Source organism: Ailuropoda melanoleuca, chromosome 1, assembly GCF_002007445.2.
Source record: "Ailuropoda melanoleuca isolate Jingjing chromosome 1, ASM200744v2, whole genome shotgun sequence".
Taxonomy (NCBI): Eukaryota; Metazoa; Chordata; class Mammalia; order Carnivora; family Ursidae; genus Ailuropoda; species Ailuropoda melanoleuca.
This window is the reverse complement of record NC_048218.1, coordinates 1193372-1208481: the sequence shown is the minus strand read 5'-3', so window position 1 is coordinate 1208481 and position 15110 is coordinate 1193372.

Below are 15110 nucleotides of genomic sequence, written 5' to 3'. Positions count from 1 at the left end.
GGCAGCCCCTCGCCCATCAGCACGCACAGAAGCCACCCAGGCCAGCCCCTGCCTTCTCTGCAGAGTGGCTGCCCTTGTGCTGGGGCCTCACGGGGCCTGAGACGCTGGGGGTGGAGGAGAGGGGGCTTTGCAGAAGATATGCCAGAAAACACACACCGGAAACCTGTGCTGCCTGGGAGAGGGGGTGGGAAGAGGCCTGGTGAACTGCCTGGCTGCCAGACTGGACGACCGTCCTGACCCAACACCCTGACCCCATCCCCTGGTCGTGCTCTCTGTCCCCCTCAGGGCTCGGCAATCCCCACTGGACCCCCAGCAGCCTCCCTCGCTCTCAGCCCTGCAGCTCTGTCCTGCGTGCCAGGCGTCCCCTCTGTCTGTCCCGGCCACACACGGTGTGGGAGGTGATGCCGGTGGGCGTGGGGGGCAGGGCCGCATCGCCCCGACCCCGGCAGCCCGTGCCAGGCTCCCCCAAGAGGGGCAGGGGTGGGGTGGGGGCAGCGAAGGAACAGCCACTTGCTGCCCCCCCGCGGAGTGCCCTGTCTCCACAGCGGGCCCGGCTTCATTGCCTGTGTCCTTCATACGTAGGCAGTTCACATGCACCAACACGCACATGCTTACACACGCACAGATGATCAAGTTAGGATGAGGTCATGAGGGTGAGCTCTAATCCAATATGAGTGTGTCCTGGAAGGAGACATTCGGACAGAGAGACAGACGTGCAGGGGGTGAGCACGCGAACACACAGGCGGAGACGGTGTGACATATACGAGGCGAGGAGCCCCCACGGTTGTTCATCGGAAGGTGTGACACAGCCTGGAGCACACCCCCCACCCAGCCGTCAGGGGACCCGGAGCGCAGACCCCTTATCTCAGATTCGGGCCCGCAGGCTGCCAGAGTGTGGTCTCTGCCGTTTACCTCTGGGTGTGTGGGCTCCAGCACACTCGTGCATGGATGCACATGCACACGGCACACGCGTGTGTACACAGATGCACACACGCACCGGCACGCTAGCGCTCAGAGCACCGATGGTCCCCTGCAGCAGAGCGGGGCTCCGGGCCGCTGGCCTTGCCCGACCCGTTTGACTCTGAACAGTTAATGGTCCCGAGCCTCCGTCTTCTTGCTTGAAAATGGGAAGAGTGATACTGCACCCTCGTAGGGCTGTTCCAAAGAGACGAGGGAGCCTGGTCCGGGCGCCGTGAGGGCCACACTGTTGTTCCCTGCACATCCCTTGTGTGTCTTAAAAAGTCTCACCTCTTCGGAAATTAAACGTACCCTTCTAAGCAGCTTCGCCAGCGTCTGAACTGGACGGCGGTGAACGTCTAACGTGGGGTAAGTCACGGGACGCAGTCGGAAGGGGCTCCAGGGAAACCCGTGGCTCTAAGGGCTTGCCTTAGAAACCCACACAGGCTTGACGGCAGCCATCTAACGTTCCGCCAGAAGAAGCTGGGAAAAGACGAACTGCATCCATAAAGTGAAAGAAATAATAAAATAGGAGCAGAAGTTAACGAAATGGGAAACAAACAAAAAGATAACAAAGCGAAAATTGATTTTTCAAACACTGAAAACGTTGAGAGACAGAACTTGAGAAGGAAAGAAGCGGTGTGACGCAGCTCATGAGAATGGCAGGAGGTGGAGAAGTGGCTCGAACTCCTGAAAGAGACAGCCACCAGCGCCGACAGCAGTGAGATCGAAAGTCTGACCGGTCCTACGTCTCTGTAAAGATTCAGCGTATCGTCAAACCTGTTTCCCTGGCGAGCTTTATCAAGATTTAGGGAAGAAATATTACTGATCTGACACAGTCGTTCAGAGCATAGGAGCGGGAACAGGTCCCGTTTGGTTTACGAGGCTGACATCACCGTGATACCACGTCTGACGACAGATAAGATAAGAAACTAAGAGATTAACGTCCTATGTGAACGTAGGCGCTGAATACTAGAGAAATGCCCACAGAACACGAGGGCGATGAGTCACCCAGGGACCAGGCACCGTGCAGCCCGAGAGCACAGGTTTGCTTGGTGCTTCAAAGTGAGCGCGATTCACCGTCTAGCGGAAGAATGCCTGCATCCCCTTGGGAACGCAGGGGGTCCTCCCCCCAAGATGGAGCCCACTGATGACAAAACTGCCAACCAAACCCCAGGACCAGAATAGGGTGCCACCCTCCCGACACCGAGTCCCACGAGAGCCTGCGGTAAGGCCACGTTTAGTGGGCAAGTTTGCCATCGGAGCAGGCCGTCTGCTCTGACTACACCTATTCCGCGTCGTCCGGGCACCAGGCCCACGCGATAAGGCAAGACAGGAAAGCGCGAGCATATAATCTGGGCAGCGTGCTTGTTCCTAAAGGATTGTCCGTCACCCCAAACCCACTCTTCTCCGGGCGGTGTTGCTGCGGCTGGGGCTCTGAGACCCACGTTTCTACTTTGTCCGCTGGCTCCCGTGTGCGCTCTGCCGATGGTGGTGCCAGAGAGACCGCCACGGTCCAGAGGGACGGAGGGCCAAGTGCCTGGAAGAGATGAAGTCCTGCGTGTGCTCTCCCGCACGGTGCCCTCTGTGGGGGGAACACCGTGGGGCAGTTGACAGAACTGGCGGCCGACCGTCCGCGCTCCCAGCACACACACGCTGACGTGTTTATGGGGCGGCGACACGATGGCTCCCACCTACTTCCCACTGCTTCTGAAAGCGCTGCAGCCACGGGGCAGCGTGAAGGCCACGGGACAAGATGCAGAGAATTAACATGTCAGAGGCAAGTCTGTGCAGAAAGCTCCCTTTCTAGTCTTGCGACTTCAGTTTTCTCCCGGTTTGACGTTATTTCACAGTGAAACACTGAAGCACATGTGTAAGGACAGTTGGGCCGGGAACAGAATCGCCGTTTCCTTCTAAGGGCAGTGACCATATGTTCCCAAGCACAGCGAGCGAGGCTCTGGCTGTTTCGCGGTCAGACGTGCTGATGCTGCACATTTCCCGGCCGACCTTAGCTCCCCAGGGCTGATTTTTCCCAATCAGATGTTCTTTCACAGAGAAAGAACGTTCAGTTCTTCCCTTTGCTCTTGGTGATGCCTTCCCGATGGGCGCCGCTGTGCGCCCAGAGCCGGACCCTGTCCCTTTCTTTCCGGAAGTTAAGAGTGCATGTGGACGCGTGTGGCGGGCACCGCACGGGGCGCGGGAGTGTCGCAAGCCACGTGGATGAGCTCCCTACCCCTCGGGCAGCCACGGTCTGGTGGGGTAGACTCCGGCTCCTCTCCTGTCAGTCACGGGAGAAGCTGTCAAGCCCCGCCCCCGCCGTGTCCCGTGGTGTCGCGATGTTCGATCCAACTGGAAACGCTGTGGTAACCGAGGCCCGCTGTAAATCGCATCGTTCCCGCTGCCTGGGGGAGCCTGCCACGCCGCCTCGCGGTCCTGCGGCCCCTCGCCCAAGCCCCTGCCCCTGGGACGGAGGGCACCCGGGACGGAGGGCACCCAGTCAGCACCGGGCACGCGTGGGCCGCCGTGGCCTGGCCCAGGACCGGTGGACGGGTGGGGGATCCAGGGCGGCGTCATCTCTGCTCGGGGCCGCTGCACGAATGCTTAGGCCCCTGCTCTCCTTGTGCCGCTTTGCCTTTCCTGCCCGCAGATCTGACCGGTGGTGACAATGACTGTCCCAGGCTCTCAGCGACCAGGGCCCCGTCCATGTCACCCCTGAGTAAGGCAGGGACCCAGATTCGCAGCCAGTTTGGGGACTGACATGGGGCCTCAGGGCAGAGGCGGGATCCACCGGCCTCAGTTCACCTGTGCTGAGCACAGAACTCACTGCTGGCCCCTGGGTACGGGGCTGGACAAGAGCTTCCCGGGGGGGGGCTAGGATGTGCTCATCGCTAATCATCACTTCGATGCAACGTGGACACACCGGTGAGCCCCTCGTTAGCACCTTCCAGGTGCTGCCTCTAAGTGCTACTCACACGCCACGGCAGTGCCACGGAAGGCGCTGCTGCCCTCCCCGTGGACGGAGGAGGAGGCACAGGGAGGCCGCCTACCTGGGAAGCACAGAGCCCAGACTGGAGCGCTAACCCACCAGGCAGGCCGCGGGCCAGCGGGGCTGCACAGAGGGATCGGTCTGGGACAGCGTGCCTGGGTTTCCTGGCCATCGGGGACCTGGGACGGCTGGGGAACGAGGAGCTGAAGGGGGGAGGGAGGGACGGTGTGTCCTGAACCAGGGTCTGCACATGCGAGGGCCCTGAGGGGACAGGTCAGCTCTGCCGCCCCCAGGAAGGCATGCTGAGCTGGTGGCAGAGCAAGGGGCCTTCGGGGACAGGCAGAGCCTCCAGACCTTCCCTGGAGTCCAGGCCCCAGGGCAGTGCCTTCCGCAGCTCCCTGCCGAAAGCCTAGTCCACCCCCCACCCCTCTGCCTGGGGAGTCCCTTGGGGGGGCGTCCTGCAGGCTACACCTCCCTCCCTCCCTCCCTCCCTCCCTCCCACCGGCCAGAAAGCAATGGCCCCAAAGAGACGCTGCTCACAGCGGCTGTCATGATCCTGACCTGGGAACGGGGGGCTCACAGAGCGTGCGGCCCAACCAAGGGACACTTTCAAGCCTTTGTGGTAAACGCTCCAGGACGACTCAGGCGGTGGAGCCTTTGGCCTCTGGGAAGGAGGCCCAATGGAACATGCGCTGTGCGTACTCACACGCTCACCAGTGCGTATGTGGTACCCGCCAGGCCCGAGGAGACCCTGGGAGACGGGTTGGACCCCAGCCATACTCCTGGGCTTCCCACCCCTTATGTCCTTCCAGCGACGCTGGGTTGGGAGTAGGGAGGGGGCAAATGGGGTCTCCTCTAGATGGGGTCAGGAGGCCTCTCTGGGGAGGTGACATTCCCAGGAGATCGGGCACAACTGTCCCCGCTGAGGGACAGCAGGGGCAGAGGGCTCCCGTCATCATGAAGACAATCCCAAAGGGTCTCCTTTAGGAGCTTAAAGTGATTGTAAAATTTATCTTTTGCCTAAAAACTAGAGACTATGAAGGAATATTTTAATGGAAAGGACAATGAGGGGGGTGGGCCTTATCAGATGCAGGAGTGTGCAGGAGGGTGGCGTCCGCGGGGTGGCAGCAAGGGTGCCCCGGTCGTCTGCGGGTCTCGTGGAGACGTCAGTGTTCCCGGGGTTTACGCTGCTGACTGTCCGTGAACGTTCCACCCCGCCTCCCCGCGAGCCAGTGGTGGGGGGAGCAGCGCGACACTGCCATAAGTCTTGGGGAAAGCATGAGCGTCTTAGGACCAGAGAGAAGATTGGGGCGCGGTGAGCGTAACAGACACCAGGAGGCACAGAGTTGAGCCCCCCAGGAGGCGCCCATGCCATACCACAGTGTTTTGTCAGAAACAGGAAGGTGGTCCCTGCAGATGCCCCACCCAGGTCCCTGGAGTTACGGGCGTGTGACCTCACAAGGCAAAGGCCCTGGGGACGGGGGAGAGGGGGGCACCTGTATTGCCCTCCAGCGGTCACGGGGTCCTCGTGAGAGGGCAGGCCAAGGCAGTGGGGCAACAGAAGCAGAGAGGGGGTGATGTGGCCTCGAGCCACAGTGCCAGGCCCCAAGGCTGCGAAGCCCAGCAGCAGAGCCCAAAGGGAGAGTGTCCCACGCAGCATTAATTCCACGGACACCATGTAGACGGCTGGGGAGCCGTCAGCGTCTGTAAAACAGGGTGGAGGAGCCTCAGGAGACAGTGGGATTTCCAACCGGGGGGACCCAGCGCAGGCCAGGCTGGGCACTTCCCTCCACGGGGCTGACGCGGGGAGGCGTAAGTAGCACCCCGGGACACCCCGTCTTGCACCCCCGGCAGCTGGATGTCTGACCCCAACAGGCCCCCGCCAGGCAGGCGCAAGGACGTCTGACTGTGCCCACCTGGCCGGTGGCAGGGACAGCCCAATGAGTCTTGAGGGAGGGGAGGGGGAAGGCGTCACGGCTGTTCCCACTGTGGGTGCCCCAGGAAACCCTGTGCATTTCTCGGGAGGCTGCAGGGGGTCTGGCTCCTGGGCCGACTCTGCACGGCGTTGCTTGCAGTGGGGACAGTGGTTCCAGAGGCCAGGACACACCTTCACCTCTCACCGTGTGGGGTCAAGGCTTTGGGGACAGAGGATGGACTCGGAAGGGGGCTCCTCCGCCTGTGTGGGGAAGGAGAGCTGCGGTCACAGCTCCGGGTCCAGACGTTATGGGGAGTAGCTGCCCGCTGGGTCCATCCTGCTGCTGGACCCAGAAGACGTGGCCGGCAGGGTGGCCGGGGGGCAAGGACGGCCGAGGGAGCATGTCCTCCAGCGAAAGCCACCAAATACAGAGCCGCTTAGGGAGTGACGCTGCGGACCTTTGTTCATCAACGAACTTGTTTTTCCCTAAAAACGCTGATCTGATTTCGGGTGGAAGGCGGTCAGGACATGGCACCCCAAAACTTTGTTACTTTGTTATCTTGAGCCGAGGGCAGTAAGGAAATAGCAAATAGAGGAGGGCTCCTCGCACCCCTCCTTTCTGCCCGAAAGTGGGGCAGAAATTTCCCTTTGGTGAAGAAAATGTGCTGTGTAAGGGTGTCCTCAGGAGACCACCCCTGGCCTTGAGTCTGTGATGAACCCACAACTCCCCACACACTTCCCACTCACTTTTCCACAGCCAGCCCTGCTCCCTCTCCTGGTCTCTTCTCCACCAGCATCACTCTTTATTAACAGGTATGAGTCCCCCTCCCAGGCCTCGCCCCCTCCTTGGAGTTTTCACTTCTCTGAGCCCCCACCATGTGAATACAGAATAAACCTTTTCTCCTGTTAATCTGGCTTTTGTCATTTTAATTAGCAGGTGTCAGTGACAGAACTTAAGAGGCTAGATGGAAGGTTTTCTTCTCCCTCCCCTGCAGGGTGCAGGATATTTAGAGGGGAAGCCACCCCCTGGCCCTCTTTCAGCTCCTAGGACCACACAGAGTTCCTATTACTTTTAAAGTCTGGGAAGCCTTCACAAATGTTTTCTTTTAAGAATCACCCGAGGCCAGGGTGCGGGGTAACAAGGAGGTCCAGTGACTGCCACTGTCCCTGCTGATGTTCTGCAAGCCTGTCTTGACCCACAGACTCCACTTCTCAAAGATTAGGGGCCACTTCATTATCCCAGATCACATCACGTCACGTGTCAGGAAGTTCATTTTGGATTTTTCCAGGAAATGATACACTCAGGCTGAGCCGCACGCGTGAGCGCCTTCTCAGCGTCCTGCAGTTGGTGGACTGTGTGTTCTCCAACAGCGTCACCCCCCGCCCCCCGGGCGCGCGTCTCCTCAGCTTGTCCTCCGTTCCTTCCTCTGGTTTGGTGAAAACTCTCCCACACCCGGGGCCACACGTGGGGGACGGGTGTTGTTGGATGTTGTTAACCTCCTTCTGTTACAAGGTCTCCCGTTAGTCTTTCTTCCTCCAGCAGAACGTGCACTGGGAAGGCAGTGGGACTGGCCGCCAGCAGCCCTCAGCAACCTCCCTGAGCCGCGGGCGGGCAGCCCTGTGTCTCCATCCTCCGGGGGGCTGGGTCCCCGAAGAGGCCGGCCATGCCCCACACCCCGCGCTGCTCTGGGTCCTTCGCCCTGCCGCTCCTGCAAACCTCTGCCCGCTCAGGGCCCTGGGGGCCGCCCGTGCAGACCTGTAAGGGCAAATACAAATTCCCTCCGTCTTGAAAAGAAGAGACTCCCCAGCGCTCCCTTCTTTCAGAATTTCTGGGTCCTGTCCGAGGACACGTGCAAATCTCTCTAATGGCTACATAAGCCTCTGGCCAGCCTCCCCGCTCACCCAGGAATGCTCCTCAAGGCCTGGGAGCCAGCTCTTTGAACTGTAATCTGCCGGGAGATAGGGAGATAGCACCCGTCTCCAGGTTCCTGGGAGGGGTGGGGCTGACGTGTCACCTGACTTGGAGCAGAGCCCAGGCTCCTTCCGCGTCTGGGTTCTTTAGCGGACTGCTGGGCTGAGCATCGTCTCCGGCTTACGGCTCATGCAGTGATAGAGCCGAGTTCCTTCTCTTCTACCTTCATGGAGAGGTGTTCTGCGTTGAGAAGACATTTGTTTCTCATTCTATTTCCCAGTAGAGCCCTGGCGGGAGGTGGCCGTCGGAGGAGAGAGAAATCAGGCGTCTTCCCTCTGGGTCCAGGCAGCCCCTCGCTCCCTTGCCCCTCACACCTGGGCTGAGCAGCGCCTGGCTGCTAAGCCTGGCTACTGCACCAGTCCTTGTAAACAGCCTTTTGTCAAAATCTCCTCCCCTCCTGGGTGTGTCTCCCTCGGCCAGGCACCCTTCTCCCATTTGGGGGGATTTGGTCCTGGTGATCAGGGACACCCCAGCAGACAGGCGGCCACATAGACCGTCATGGGTTCCTAGGTCCCCTGGGCAGCCATGCTTCTTCCCTCCCACCCAGGCACACACTGTGCAAGGCTGGGCCTCATGCTGTCCCACCACTGTGTGTATAGCTCGCACACCATGCCCGGGTGGCAGACCATGGGACCCCAGAGACCAGGACCCTACCCTGTGCCTTTCTGTCACTGAGGACATAGACTTGTCTTGTCCACGTGCCTTTCCACATGCTGGCGGGTTCGCAGATGAGACTAGCTGACCCCACTGTGGGCTAGACTGTCCCAAGCAAAGCTGGGCACCCTGGCCATGCCTGGATGTCCCCAGACCCTCCCACCTCAGGGGTCCCACTGGGAGGCTCTCCCCAGAGACCCCCTCACTTCCTGAGGTCTCGGGGCAGAAGACGGAGAGGGTGATCTTCCGAGGCAGAAGGACCACCTCACAGCCTGGCCTTGGGAGCCCACAGCACTGTAACTGTCTTCTCACACTTGCACGCATGCACACACACACACGCTCACATGCACACACTTGTGCACCCCCCCCATGCATGTGGGTCTGGAATAAGTGACCGGCCAGGGTGCCCACTGGGTCAGGTGTCAGGGAGTTGGCCCAGAAGTCCCAGAAGAATCCTCCCATGGAAGGAGGGCACCACGGCTGCCCTTGGCCGGAACTGGCAGTGAGAACGGAGGCCCCTGGAGATGCTGCAGCAGTCGGGTGGGCCTGGGATTCCCACGGAACTGGGATGTGGGCAGCGAGCCAGACTGGCTCTCGGTCTCCAAGGGCCAGACGACTTGGCCATCTGGGCCACAGCCCCGCACCCAGTGTGGGAAGGGCCTGAACTGCGCCCTCCCCCCACCAGGACCGGCTGCACACCTCTGACGTCCTTGTTCCCAGGCCCCCTGACCCGCCAGCCAGCGCGGCTCTGGGCCTGGAGGGCTGCCTAATGCAGCTGACCTTTCTGACCCAACCTCCAGCCCTCTCGCCAGTGCCTCCCGCTCTCCCCGGCCCACGGGCTCTCTGCGGCCCACGGGAACAGGTGACCCATATAGCCGAGGACCCAGGGCAGGTGGAGCGAATCTGGCTTTTGTGGTCCGTGTGAACCCTTCCTCAATGAGCTTGTAACACCCCTGAGATCCCTGCTGACGTCTAATCAGCTGTGGGCCCGAAGGAGTCGCCGTAATCAGCAGCGAGGCCGCCGTGTACATGGGGCCCAGCCTTGGCCATCTCCCCCACCCGCAGTCCTGGGCCCCTGACAGTGTGGCGGGACAGACGTGCATCCCGTAGACCAGCCCCTCCCCACCTCTGAGCCCACGCCAGACCTTCGGGCACCAGGAACAAACCACACGGTGTGCGGCCCCCGTCGTCCCCGAGAGTGCCCGCTCGAGGTGTGCTGCAGGGACTCTGGCTTCTTCTGTGGGGGACAGACCCCCAAGCACCACGAGAGCAGGACCAGCAAAGGGGGTGCAGGGCGAGCGCCATGCTTCCCGACCTCTTGGGGTCCTGAACTCTCAGGATCCTGTGAAAACTCCCCCTGAACCCGCTCAGGATAAGAGGGAGCCAACAGACGACAGCTCCCTGGCCCGGGTCCGTCCGCCAAGGAAGCACCAGTGAGCTCCCGTTCAAGTCTCCCGTGGGGCGCAGTCAGGTATGAATCCCTCTGAGCACTCTTGTGGCTCCAGGCCCGACGGCTCTGCGCCCGCCACAGGCGCCCCCACAGGCCCTGTCGGGGCAATCCCTGCTGGCTCATCCTTGGTCTCTGTCATGTTAGTGCTCTGTCCTGGGCAATTCTGGGGGTCTCCACTCCGGGGTGGGGGGAGGGGGTTGCACGAGGGCCTGCCCCTCGCGGACACTCAGCGCCTCTCCCCCTGCGTCTCTGAGGCTTGTCTGGGGGTGGGAGGCTGTCCTGTGGCCCCTTGTGTCTTCCACTCCCGGGGTCTGGAGCAAATGCCGTGTCTGGGCTCCTCCAGGACTCGGGGCCTAGAAGGCCCTCCTCGCGCACATGCCGGCAATGCCCGCAGGAGCCTGGCTGCATCCGCTGGCCTGGGTCGTGCCGCGGGCTGGGGATGGGCTTCGTGGGAAGGGAAGGTTGGGTAAGCTGGGGCTCAGCCCCACTCCGAAGACCGCGGGGCCTCAGCTTCCGTGGGAAGGGGGCTGCAGGAGCAAGTGACATGTTGGGAAATACGTCCCCTATCGTCTGTGCTGCTCTTCTTTTTTTTTTTTTTTTTTTTTAAAGTTTTTTTTTTTTTTTTNGGCGGGCACAGCCGGAGACGGTGACCAACTGTGACGGCACCGTGGGGGAGGGTGGCTCCACACCGGCTGTGTCTCCCACACACCTTCCACGTTCCGCTGGAGGGAGCGGCTGTAAGGGCCACCATGTGCTCCGCAGGAGGGAAGTGCACCCTCACTGTCCTGCCTCTCGCGTGGGCACGTGGGCGCATGTGGCCCGTCCCCTCGGGGAGGCCCGGGGAGTGCGGCTTCCCGCCAGAGCCGTCCTCCATCATTGTGCCTCCTGAAGCACATGACAGGGGCCAGGGTCCTCTGCCCGCTCTGCAGACACCCTTACCCCCAGCAGCCCTGGTCCAAGCCAGCAGCCAGGCCCTTTGCACCCCGCGCTGGCCCCTCAGCCTCCCCACTTGGCCGCGAGCCGTCCTGGCCCTGCCCGCCTCCTCTCTGCCTCACGGCTTCTCTCGGCGTCCTTCTGGGGACCGCTCCCTGTCCCTGGGAACGAGGGCCGTGACACATCTAATTGATCGTTAGTGGAAATGCTGACCGGCTGATTTCATCCGTCAGCCCAACTCCCTGAGATGCTCCGGGGACAGTGCCGTGTCACGGGTCCCCCCGGAATGGGGGGAGGGCTGGGGCCGGGCCACTTGGACCTCGGCCGGCCTCCACCTCACTGCTCGGGCCTCAGCTCCCACTTCTCTGCTTCTAAATGAGCAGAAGTGGTTGGGGCCTGTTTACCCCATCTGGGCTCCAACAGCCTGTGTGAGTCATACTGCGGCCACTGCCTTCTGGACGCGTTTGCCAGATACGCACGGCCTCCCTCGCACAGGCCACAGCGCGGCCCTCGGCTCAGAACGTACCATCACGAGCACACCCAAACCGAGAGCAGCTGTGACTCAGCAGAAGCCCCCAGCACGACTCACCAGCACTGAGTCGATCCGCCGGGACGCCTCCTGCTCAGTATTCCTTCCCTAGCTCACCCACGAGCCCCGGCAGCCGCCCCGCGCTGGGCACCCTGCAGGGTGGCGCTCACGGTGGTCGTGACGTGCAGTGGGGGTGAGCCAGGACCAGGCGCGGGTGTGCGGGACACTCCCTCCCAGGTGTGGCCCCCGCGTGCACCACCCGAGAGGGGGCCGCCCTGACTCCTTCTCTGTGTCTGGCCTCGGTCACTCGGCTGTCCTCTCTGACAGGGCCACGCGGTCCCGCAGCACCCACGGTGTGGATGTACCACGGCTGGGCCACCGCCATTTCCAATTTAGGGCGTGTGATCGTGTGCTGTGAGTGACGCCGTGAATGTTTTCAGGGGAAGGATCGGCAGGGCCCGTACCGCGGAGAGCAGACGCGGGCTACAGGGCACGACACGCTTGAACTTGAGTGAGTAGTGACCAGTGTTTTCCAGAGCGCTGTAACAATCGGCAGGACCACCGGCGCAGGGCGAGGGCTCCGGGCTCGCCCGTCCCTGACGACGCCGGCACTCGTCCGTCTCTTTGGATTTCGGCATCCTGGTAGGACGCACCTCACGGTTTAATCTGCATTTCCCTGACGGTGAATGCAGTCGAGGGCCGCGCCACGTACCTACCGGCCTCCTCTGAGGCGAAGGGACCGAGTCTGTGGGCGTGCGTCTCGTGGGCTGTGGACGTGATTCTCCTCGATTAGTGACAGGTCCTTCTACGTTCGCCATCCACGTCTGTCCCTAGTGCTGTGCCACCATCTCGCTCACTCCACAGTTCGCACAGGCTTTCCAGTCTAGCTTGTCCCTGTGGTCGCGAGGGTACCTGTCCTGAGGCCACATTCTGAAATCTCTGTTGTCCTACCTTCACCTCCGAGCAGCCATCCCCTGGAGCTGAAGCGTTCGCAGGATGGGGTGGGGGGGGGTCGAGGCTCTTCTCCCAGAGACATCCAACCATTCGGCTCGGTCCGTGGAGGAGACCTCGCGACGCGCGGACCGACGCTTCCTCCCGGGGGGGGGGCGCACTGGCTCTCCCGCGGGTAGTGTGAATGGCGTGCGCTCACACCTGTTTTCTGTATGCTTTCCCTGTGTTTTCAGATCATCCCTACAAGCAGAAAATATGCAGACCTTTGTTGCTTTTTCAATCCAGCCTGGCAATCTTTGAGAGTGTTTTGTGATTTGCCGTTAAAATGATTGCTGACATGGCTGGGGTGACGACTTACCCCACCAGCCATTTTCTCGCATTCCCACCTGCTCTATGGCCCTTCTCGTCTCAGTTGCTCTCTTTTACTCATACCAGATGTCTTCTTAGTTACCCAGTGTTCTCCTCTGTTAGCTCGCTTGCTGCCTGTTTTGTGCGGATCTCTCAGTGGTTTCTTCCCAACACAAGCTCACACTTCCATCTTTTCCCAGATGCCCCAGGACATTTGAGCTCTTGAATTGCATTTACTTCCTGCAGTAGATGGAATGACACCCCCAAAGATAGCCGTGTCCTCATCCCTAGAACCCATGAATATGTTATGTTACGTAGGAAGGAGCCTTTGTGGACGCCACAAAGGCTATGAGCCTTAAAATACAGAAGTCATCCTGGATTACCCAGGAGGGCCCAGTCTGAACACACAAGCCCCTGGGAGCAGAGGGTCTCTCTGCTTCAGCTGGTGGCGTTCAAGGCTGGAGGACTTGATGTGCAGTGCTGGCTGGAGACGGAAGGGACAGTGACCAGGAGCGTGGCAGCCTCCCAGGAGCGGGAGCCCCAGCTGACGGCCAGGAAAGTAGCAGGGACGTGGATTCTGCCCAGGGCCTGCAGACAGGAGCCCAGCTGGGCCATGACTCCTCGACTCTGGCCGTGGGCGAGGCCACGCAGAGGACCCAGGCACGCCCCCACCCTCAGACCAGCAGGCGCCCGAGATAACAGATTCCTGTCGCTTTAAGCCACTAGACTTGCGGTCATTTCTTCTGCAGCAGAGAACTAACTCCTTCCTCCCCGACATTTCTGCTCCGAGGGCCACAAAGGTGAATTCCACACATATTTTAAACCCTCCAGACATTCTGACTCTCTGTCTGTGGCCGGTCTCCTGTGCCTGCTCAGCCCCTGAGCCGCCCGGCCGCCTTCCCTTCTGTGTTCCTGTGCGGCTCCCGTCCTCGTTGGAACGGACCTGGAATGCCGGTTTGCTGGGGACAAGTTCCCTCTGCTGTGGTGCCTGAAAACACCTTGCTTTTGCTGGCATCGTTGCAGGACGTTGTCCCTGGTACGAAGTACTTGGGCAACAACGTAAACAATAGTATCATTGACTCACAGCCCAAAGAATGAAATAAACACCGTGAATCCACGTGGATCCAAAGAATGATGGAAAGTATAAATAAATGAGAGATGGGGGCAACTGTTGCCTGCAGTGAATTCCAATCAATACACATAGAAGGAATGAGAGAAATGGGAAATCATCGTCTCGACTGTAGCACTGCCGTAGCTGAGACCACTGAGAAATGCTAAAATCGGGGGCGAACAGCTTGTGTAGCTCAAAGTAGCAAGTACCGTGGTGGTTTGGGTGAGAGCGCACACATCCGCGTACGCTGCTCTCTCTGGGAGACGGAGCGTGGAGGGACTCGGTGGCTCTCTTCCAACAGACGGTGTGTGGAGGGAACTGCGTCTCTGCGTTGGGGAAACCCACCCCCTCAGCCGGGGGACCCAGGCTAACATCACAGTCACCCTGTTCCCCGAGAGGAAGTGCTGGTGAGGGCACTTTCCAGAAGCCCAGGAGCCCATCGTAATCATGCGCAAACATCACACAAGCCCTAACTGAGGGCCGGTCCACAAAACACCTGGCAGGTACTCTTCAAGCCTCAAGGTCACGAAGGGGAGACAGAGACACCGTCCCCCATGGGGAGGCCCAGGAGACCCGGCCATGACGCAGCGTGTGGTCCTGGGTCAGGGAAAGGGTGTGAGCGACACCCCAGCGGGGTCCCACCCATCTGTTGTGAAGTTCCTAGCATTGTGTCAATGCGTATTTCTTAGTTTGGACCCTTGCATTGCGGTTGTGTAACCGGCTGACCCTCGAGGCACCTGGAGCATACTCTTACCAATGAAGTCCAAAGTGGCCTCAAAATAGAAAGTCAGGTAAATAAACTCAAACTTGGACAACCCTTGGTGGAACTTACTTTTCCTTGGCAATTTAAGGCACATTTCCATTGCCTTCTGTCTTGCATTGTGTCCTTAGGAAAGTTAGCTGAAAGTCTTGCTTTTCTTTTGAAAGAAGGAAGCCTTTTCTCCTGCTTTTAAGATTTTTCTCTTCATGCTTGGTTTTTGGGTCTGGCTCTGATGTGTGCAGGTGTTTTCTTCATATTTGCCTCAATCTTGTCCACTCAGTGACGTGCAGGGGTCGGCTGGCTGGGGACTCAGCCCACCGTACAGGCCCCCTCCTCCATCAGACTAGCCCACGCAGGATGTAACCGTGCTGGCAGAGGCCCCAGACGGACACATCCAGCCTGTGCTGGCCGCACGCTTGCGGACACGCTACTGGCCAGAGAGTCGCATGGCCCAGCCAGCATCACGCGAGGGACCCCAAGTCACACAGCCGAGGTGGGGATCCAGGGCGGGTGAGGGTAAGCCATCACTTCTATCCATAGCCTG